Source organism: Rhineura floridana, chromosome 1 (assembly GCF_030035675.1).
Source record: "Rhineura floridana isolate rRhiFlo1 chromosome 1, rRhiFlo1.hap2, whole genome shotgun sequence".
NCBI classification, from domain to species: domain Eukaryota; kingdom Metazoa; phylum Chordata; class Lepidosauria; order Squamata; family Rhineuridae; genus Rhineura; species Rhineura floridana.
In genome coordinates, this window is record NC_084480.1 from 320,958,976 (window position 1) to 320,967,825 (window position 8,850).

Here is an 8,850-nt window from a genome sequence, read left to right on the forward strand (position 1 = left end):
CGGCTGGTGCCTAGCGGACAGGGAAACATTGTAGAGTCAGAAGCTAGTGGTTTTTACAAATTCATTATTTCTGTCCCCCATTATGAAGTTCATGAAACTGCAGCCAGAATCTAGCCTTTAAAAAAAAAAATCTACTTGCAGCATTTTAAGAACATAAGAAGAGCCTGCTGGATCAGGCCAGTGGCCCATCTAGTCCAGCATCCTGTTCTCACAGTGGCCAACCAGGTGCCTGGGAGAAGCCCGCAAGCAGGACCAGAGTGCAAGAACACTCTCCCCTCCTGAGGTTTCCGGCAACTGGTTTTCAGAAGCATGCTGCCTCTGACTAGGGTGGCAGAGCACAGCCATCACGGCTAGTAGCCATTGATAGCCCTGTCCTCCATGAATTTGTCTAATCTTCTTTTAAAGCCATCCAAGCTGGTGGCCATTACTGCATCTTGTGGGAGCAAATTCCATAGTTTAACTATGCGCTGAGTAAAGAAGTACTTCCTTTTGTCTGTTCAGCTTCTTTGAATGTCCACGAGTTCTAGTATTATGAGAGAGGGAGAAGAACTTTTCTCTATCCACTTTCTCAATGCCATGCATAATTTTATACACTTCTATCATGTCTCCTCTGACCCGCCTTTTCTCTAAACTAAAAAGCCCCAAATGCTGCAACCTTTCCTCGTAAGGGAGTCGCTCCATCCCCTTGATCATTCTGGTTGCCCTCTTCTGAACCTTTTCCAACTCTAGAATATCCTTTTTGAGATGAGGCGACCAGAACTGTACACAGTATTCCAAATGCGGCCGCACCATAGATTTATACAACGGCATTATGATATCGGCTGTTTTATTTTCAATACCTTTCCTAATTATCGCTAGCATGGAATTTGCCTTTTTCACAGCTGCCGCACACTGGGTCGACATTTTCATCGTGCTGGCCACTACAACCCCGAGGTCTCTCTCCTGGTCGGTCACCGCCAGTTCAGACTCCATGAGCGTATATGTGAAATTAAGATTTTTTGCTCCAATATGCATAATTTTACACTTGTTTATATTGAATTGCATTTGCCATTTTTCCGCCCATTCACTCAGTTTGGAGAGGTCTTTTTGGAGCTCTTCGCAATCCCTTTTTGTTTTAACAACCCTGAACAATTTAGTGTCATCAGCAAACTTGGCCACTTCACTGCTCACTCCTAATTCTAGGTCATTAATGAACAAGTTGAAAAGTACAGGTCCCACTACCAATCCTTGAGGGACTCCACTTTCTACAGCCCTCCATTGGGAGAATTTTCTTGCATTTTTCATCGTTTGCATTTCTCCACACTCCTCTCAGAACTCAAACACCACAAAAATGTTACCAGACACGGTGTTTAGTGGGTTACGGTCAGCTTTTGGTGGGTTTGGGGTGTGGATCTGGTGGGGATTTTTTTTTTCTTGTTGGCAACACTGCTGCTGTGATCTACTCGAGGAACATGAGGAGCTGCCTTAAACTGAGTCAACCCATTGGTCCATCTTGCTCAGTATTGTCTATGCTGACTGGCAGCAATGACTCTCCAAGGTTTCAGGCAGGAGTCTCTCCCAGCCCTATTTGGAGATGCTGCGAAGGATTGAATTTGGGCCCTTCTGCATGCAAAGCAGAGATGCTTTCACTGCTAAGCTATAGCCCTTCCCCTCCATGGTCCAGAGCGATGTTTCTGGACTCTTTTAGTGCACGTGCCTGGAGAGTGTCTGCTAGGACGCTACTCTCATTCAAGCTACTGCTTCCTAGCATATAGTGTTTGCTTTTAATGTAGTATTATTTATTATTTCTGAGGGGTTTGGGGTTTGTTGTTTTAAGTAAGCTGCCCTCTTGGGACTTTGCTTGAAGGGCAAGGGAGAAATCTGCCTATCAAACAAGCTCCACATATGCAAGAAGATCCTAGTGGTTAGATCCTCACCCTGCCAGGAAGCTTGCTGGGGAATTGTTGATCCAATCTTTCTCTCTCAGCCTACCTGGAAGGGTTGGCGTGAAGATGAAATAGGGCATCCTCCAAGAACCGGGCCCAACCGGCACTCTTCAGAGGTTCGCTGCCTTTGAACATGCACCTTCCTTGAATTGGCCATTTCATCCACACACACACACACACATACCTTGTGGCGCCGAATCCCACAGGCGTCTTGCAAAGGAGAACTTCCTTTTGTCAGTCTGGATTTGAATGGCTGCCCATGGCTTCTTGGCTAACCTCAAAAAAGGTACTATGAGACAGAGGAGGGACCTCTTCCCACCCACTTCCGCGTGTATAACCCTTTATTGCATCTCTCGTTTACTCTGAAGTAAGTCCAGCTGTTTGCAATCGAGGGGGAGTCCTCCCTGGAAACAGGTTGCCCAGCAGAGACTCGTCTGCGTGCCTTTTTCTCCAACCCTTTGAGCCCTTGTTTACTAGACTCTTACTGGGTGGAAGGGTGGGATATAAATCAAATAAATAAACAAACAGGCATCTACGGGCTTGGAAGATGATACCGCAGGATAGGGGGGCACAGCTGAGAAAATATGCCCCCCCTTGTAAAAAGGGGAACAGCACAGAGAAATACAGCAAGGCTACAAGTTCGCTGCTGCACAGAGATGCAGCCACATTTGCAGTAATTTGAAAAGGGTTCCCTTCCCTGTGATTCCACTGGTCCTTTGCTCAGAGAACAGCAGGAAACCTCTTCAGGGCATGCTGGGACTTGTAGCTCTGCTAAAGAAGGGAAAAATCAAATGATCGGGTTCTTCTGTCTTAACATGGCGAAGCACACTCAGGCGCAGTGGAGCATGCGCAACTGCAGCAACTGAAGCCCTTTTGTGGCCCACACTCAGATTTAGCATGGACAAGGATGAGTTGAAAAAGAGGATGAATCAGAGACGGCATACTCCCTTTGTTAGTCTGATAATGTGGCCACCAGAAAATGCTTACCCATATAAAAAGCAGTCAGATCCCATAAGCTGTATAGGGATCCCAACTGTTTGAAATGCCTCATAAGCATCATGTTGCCTGCAAGCCCTAGGCCAAGTCTGTGAAAAATGGGGAAGGCATGGGAGCACTAGTGTAGTGGCAAATGCAGAAGCGCATGCTCCCTTCATGACAGTCAGCCACGATTCCCCCTTTTTTTTGCATCTGGGTTGAGAATGAGAACCTTGTTAATTCCTTCTCCCACAACAGTGCATGAAAGGCATGAAAGGGAGTGTTAACTACTTAAAGGGGTCTTCTCATCTCTTTTCACTCTGATTGGCTCCAATCTGCAGGAAAGGACAAGAAAGCTTGTTAGAAGACTCTTCTCAGTGGCTGCTAACACACTCCACTTTCATGCTAATTGGCTCATAGGATGCTGGAGACATACGGACCCTACTGGGACCCAGCTCCCAAAAAAGTAAGGGGTCTAAGACCCCTCCTGAGACCCCAGATGACTACACCCCTGGGTGGGAGGCTGAGACAGTGTGGCTTCGCTAAGGGTCTGGTGCGAGATTCAAACCAAGGAATTCTTGATTTGTATCTATTTTTTAACCTCTGATATACAGAAACTTTGCACTTTGCTGTGCCAACACTGGACTGTCCCTAGGGAGAGAATGAATGGGGCAATTTCCAGGGCCGAGCTTTAAAAAATGGCATAATGCCAGGTAATCAGCACACTTGGGAGGGCTGCAAATAGTCATTCCATCCACTTAACAACACACACCTATGCATGTTTAGGCAGAAGTCCCACTGTGCTCAGTGCAGCACCTGACTCCCACACAAATGTGCCTACAACTATCAAGGGCTTAAATCACCTTTCCTAAAGGAGGAAGCTAGAGATGTTGGGGTGGGATTCTGTTTGGAGAACGGAGGAGGGAGGAACCAAGGCTACAAAACTTTAAAAGCCTTGCTGAACTCAGCTGGGCTTAGTTCAAAGTAAACAAGCATAACAGCAAGATGCAGAGATGATAAAATTATGAATGGTGGGGAATGTTACTTAATTTATATACTGCTTACTTCCCAAAATGGCTTTGAAGCAGAATAGAGAGGGTCCATTCTCTCTTTCTCTCATCCATTACTAAAACATAGAACATCCAATGAAACTAATTGTCAGTAGAATCAGGAAATGTTACTTCTCCTAATGCAGAATTAGTAGGATTTGCTGCCACAGGATGGGCAGACACATAAATTCTTCAGCTACTAGTGACTATTAGCTACAAAGGCTCCAAATTCCAAGGCAGAATACCTCTCATTCCTCAATCCCCAGGTGGCCATCACTGTCAGATCCTGCTTGCAACTTTCCTGGAAGCCGCCTAGCTGGCCCCTGGAAGAGGGACAGAACAATAGATGCACACAAGTTTCCAGAAAAAGTTGGGCTATATACCTATTCCCTGATCATGTCAGGCTTGAACCACCGCAACCATGTTCACACTTGGCATAAGGCAACAGGTAACACAGGAGCTGGTGGATTAGGGGTGAGGAAGCCATTCAAACAGGACTAACAATCAAGTTCTCTAACCCTCCCCATGTTTTTAACCACCTCTCAAGATATTGCTACCTCCAAGTATGGAGGCTGCACTTCTAGGTCTCACAGTCAACAGCTATCATCAGACTTTCCTCTAACACCCAATGCGGGTGGTTGAGTGCCAACAAGAATGAAGCCAGTGTGAGACCACTAAGAGGGTGGTATCCACATCCTCAGGTGAATCCTAAGGCATGCAGAACCATAAAACTTTTAACAAAAAAGCCAAAGAGGAAGCCCCCCCCCCAAAAAAGCTCATTTAGGACAGAGCATGCCCAGTGGTTGTCAGCAGCCGCAGAATGTTAAGTATCAGTTGGACAAGAAAAAGCAGGAAAGAGCAAAAGTGAATTAGCCAGAGTAAGATCCTTCCAGCTCACAGGACCCTTGTGGAGGGCATGGCTGTTAAGAGGGTGGGCACATACACTGCAACATATTGTTGCAGGTCCCACTTGTTTTATCTATTCTACATGTGGCTGAAGGCTATTTATGCTGGGTGCCATATATCCGGGACCTTGACGAAGCGGCCTTATCCTGAGTCAGCAGTGGTTGATCTAGCCCAACATTGTTACTGCCCGGCACCAGCTTTCCAGTGATGGGTTTGTCCTTTGCGAAGCGGCTTATTCCTGATGCATCTTGCCTCAGAATCCTCCATGTCATCTTAATGTCCCGTTTGGGCAGTTCCATCCTGCTCAGGAAGCCTCCCCTGACTCCAGCTCAGTGAGTGCATTCCTTGTACTTCACTCAAAAGTTGCAGACAAGTATTTTTACAGTTAGTTTGGGATTACTCCGCATAAGTTCCACTACTATGATCAGTCACGTGTCACTTTGTGTAAAATAAGAAGCTCCAACACAGAGAACCATTTGCTGCCTACCATCCAAAGGTCTCCAACAAGCCAAGTTGCCTGCCTCATCCAAGCCAGGACATTTTTTTTTCTTTTAAAGAATGCTGAGCAGAGGATTTCCAGACCCAGAAGATGAGGAGCAAATGCACAAGTGTGAGAATTGAGTGCAAACGCACCACTTCCAGCCACATGTGTAAGCCAACCAACCTCTTTTCTAAGAGAATCACACATGGCTGGAACAACAGGCCCCTGTAATTCCCACTCAGCCCCCAACCCCTCCCCAAACAATGTGTGGCCTCGCAGAAATCTATGCCTTCATTTTTGTGACATATTAGGGCACACAAGCTGTCATTCTGCTTTGATAAAATCACTGATAGTATCAAGCAGGTGCACCCCTTTTCTAAAGAGGTAGCATAAAACAGGGCGGGAAGAAGGAAAAGAGGCAAAGCTCATCAGCAGAGCATCTGCCTGGCATCCTGAAGGGCTCAAGTTCAGTCTCTGGCCTCGCAGATCTTGGGAAGCGGGGAAAGACCTCAGAGCACCACTACAAGTGGAGCAGCCTGTACTGGACAGATGGGAGAATGGGCTGGCTCACTATGAGGCAGCTTCATATAAAGCACTAGTGCAACCGTTCTAACCCGTTGTGCCAGTGAAAGTTTACAGTATAGTTTGTACAAGCCTTTATCAGTAGATCAATGCATTCTTCCTGGGAAGTGTTTGAATGCATACGTAGAGGAATGCTCATTTCTTCCCCCCTCTCACCCAGAGTTAAACCATCAGATCTCCTGGTATGGTGTACGTTAGTTAGGGATATCCTTCTGTAGCAATGAGCTCTCAAGCCAACCTTGGCACTTTCACAATAGATTTATCCACCTAACCTTGCTCATTCCTCCGTCTTTGAAAGTCTTTGCTCTAAACATTTCAGCCAGTTAATGCCTAGTATAATTCAACTACCAAAGATCAAAAGGGAAGTGGTAGGATGATCTTCCTCGTTGCCCTCCTCTGAACCGGTTCCAGTTTGTCTGCATCCTTCTTAAAATGTGGTGTCCAGAACTGGATGCAGTACTCAAGATGAAGCCTAACCAGCGCCAAATGCGATTTGGAAACTATGCTTCTGTTAATGCAGCCTAAAATAACGTTTGGGTTTTTTGCAGCCACATTGCACTGTTGGTTCATACTCAGCTTGTGATCAACAACAATTCCAAGATCCTTCTTGCATGTAGTATTGCTGAGCCAAGTATCCCCCATCTTATAACTGTGCATTTGGTTTCTTTTTCCTAAATGTAGAACTTTGCACTTATCCCTGTTCAATTTCATTCTGTTGTTTTCAGCCCAATGCTCCAGCCTATCAAGATCCCTTTGAATTTTGTCTGTCTTCCAAGGTATTAGCTACTCCTCCCAATTTTGTGTCTTCTGCAAATTTGATAAGCATTCCCTGCACCTCCTCATCCAAGTCATTAATAAAAATGTTGAAGAGGACTGAGCCTGGTGGCACTCTGCTTGTTACCTCCCCCCAGTTTGAGAAGGAACCATTGATAAGCACTCTTTGAGTCATGTGCAATCAGAATCTATTTGCAAGGCCTAGGAACAGAGGAAGCTGCCTTGTATGGAGTCAGTCCATTGGCTCACCTAGTTCAGTATTGTTTACTCTGACTGGCAGCAGCTCCCTCCAGGATTTCAGACGGGACATTCCTAGCCCAACCTGGAAATACTGGGGACTGAATTTGGGACCTTCTGCATGCAAGGGAGATGTTCTACTGCCAAGTTATGGTCCTTGTCTTGACAGTAGGCTGTGGTTTGATCAGGGTCACTGCCTTCTAGTGAAGTTAAAAATGTTTTATAAACCTTTAAGAACTTATTTTAGAGATTTATACCTTGCCTCTGAACAAGTTCCCAGGGCAGTTGGGACCCAGCTGCACATTTCATCTTTTGAGATTTCAGGAAGGGTTTTACGAGCTGCACCAGCCTTCAAGCCTCCATTACTTGTATCACCCCCATGGCAGAAAGCCAGACTAACCCAAGCGCACCCATTCTTGTAGCAAGAGGCTAGGACCGCCTTTCCCAGCCCTCCAGATGTTTTGAACTACAAGCAGCCTCAGGCAGCACACGGTAAGACAACCTGCTTTGACGTTCCTGTGGAAAGAGCTCAAGATGGTTGTGGACAAGGAGTTTCTATCATCACAGACCCCTGCAGAGTCAGTTACAAGGGAAAGGAATGGCAGACCCCCCAACAACATCACTAAGCCAGTGATGTGGCTCTCATCACCCTCAGGATACTCATTGGGACAGATCAGGAACTCAGCTGTACCCTTACACACATCCCCCCCCCCCACATTTTTATCTCTTGGGGGAGAGTCACTGTACATAAACTAGTGCTTTTATTATTTCAGCCTGGGCAGTTTTCTGCACAAGGAAGGTTTTTCCAATGGGACACATGCATAGGAATTTTCAACCTGGCCGTGAAATGCACAACCCAAGCCAAAGGCTCAAGGCCACAGCAGGATCAAGATTTACAGCAGAGGTGACTGTTTTGGCCAGAAGGTCACATCAACAGTGAGCCACACGCCAGCAGTAGATGTGTCCAACCCACTTACATGTGTGCACTCTCTCTCTTCTCTTGCTGCAGCCTTTCTTGGGACAGCAGGAGTTACAAAGCCAACAGCACGTTTGTCACCTTCCAGCTAGGCTATTACTCTCTACATGAGCATGCGCCTTTATAATAACAGTGGCAAGAGGGTTGAAGGAGGCCTTCTGCAAAGCAGTCCCATTCACGTTCCAGTTTTAATAACACAAATGAAAGATGGAGGGATAAAGAATGCTAGCTAGTTCTTTTCGGTTTAAAAACACTGAAAGACTTGAGATAAAATACTGGGGCATTGAAGGTAAACTAGCAGAAGAAATTAAAAAACAGGCCACAGGGTGGGGATTGCTGTAGCTGGCCTGTTCTGTATCCACCTGGTTTGAGCACCTGTGGTTTGGCATTGTTCTTATGCCACCAGTCTTTTCTGTGAGCAAGAGTCCAAAAAAAAAATCTACTTAAAACTCCTGCACCACTATTCAGCACAGACCCATATAGTATGCACTCTTTGGAAGGGTCACATATTCCACAGAGCCTTGTGTTTGGTTATGTTTTGGAAAAGAACCCACGCTTTGGTCAAACACACATACACACAGACAGCATGGTTTGGCAATATTTTTTTTTAAACTACATTACATACAGAAACTTCAAACAAACGCAGACCACAAAAGGAACAAAAGAAATCATTCCCAACAACATTAAAACCATTCCTCGTTTTTAAAAGCCATTTAGGTATATATTTAGCGCTCACAAAAATGGGGAAGACAGAAGGTGGAGTGGTGGCAGCAGAAGCTATGGGCAGACCCCCCAGCAGCTGTGCTGGAGCTGCTGCAGACCTCTGCTGTGCCTTGCGCCCCACGTCTCCTTAGTGTGCCTGCGGGGGGGGGGCGGCGGCAACGCAGGCGGCAGCCTTGCATTAGGAAAGTGCCTGGAGACTGAAAGTCCACCCCTACCCCGTTT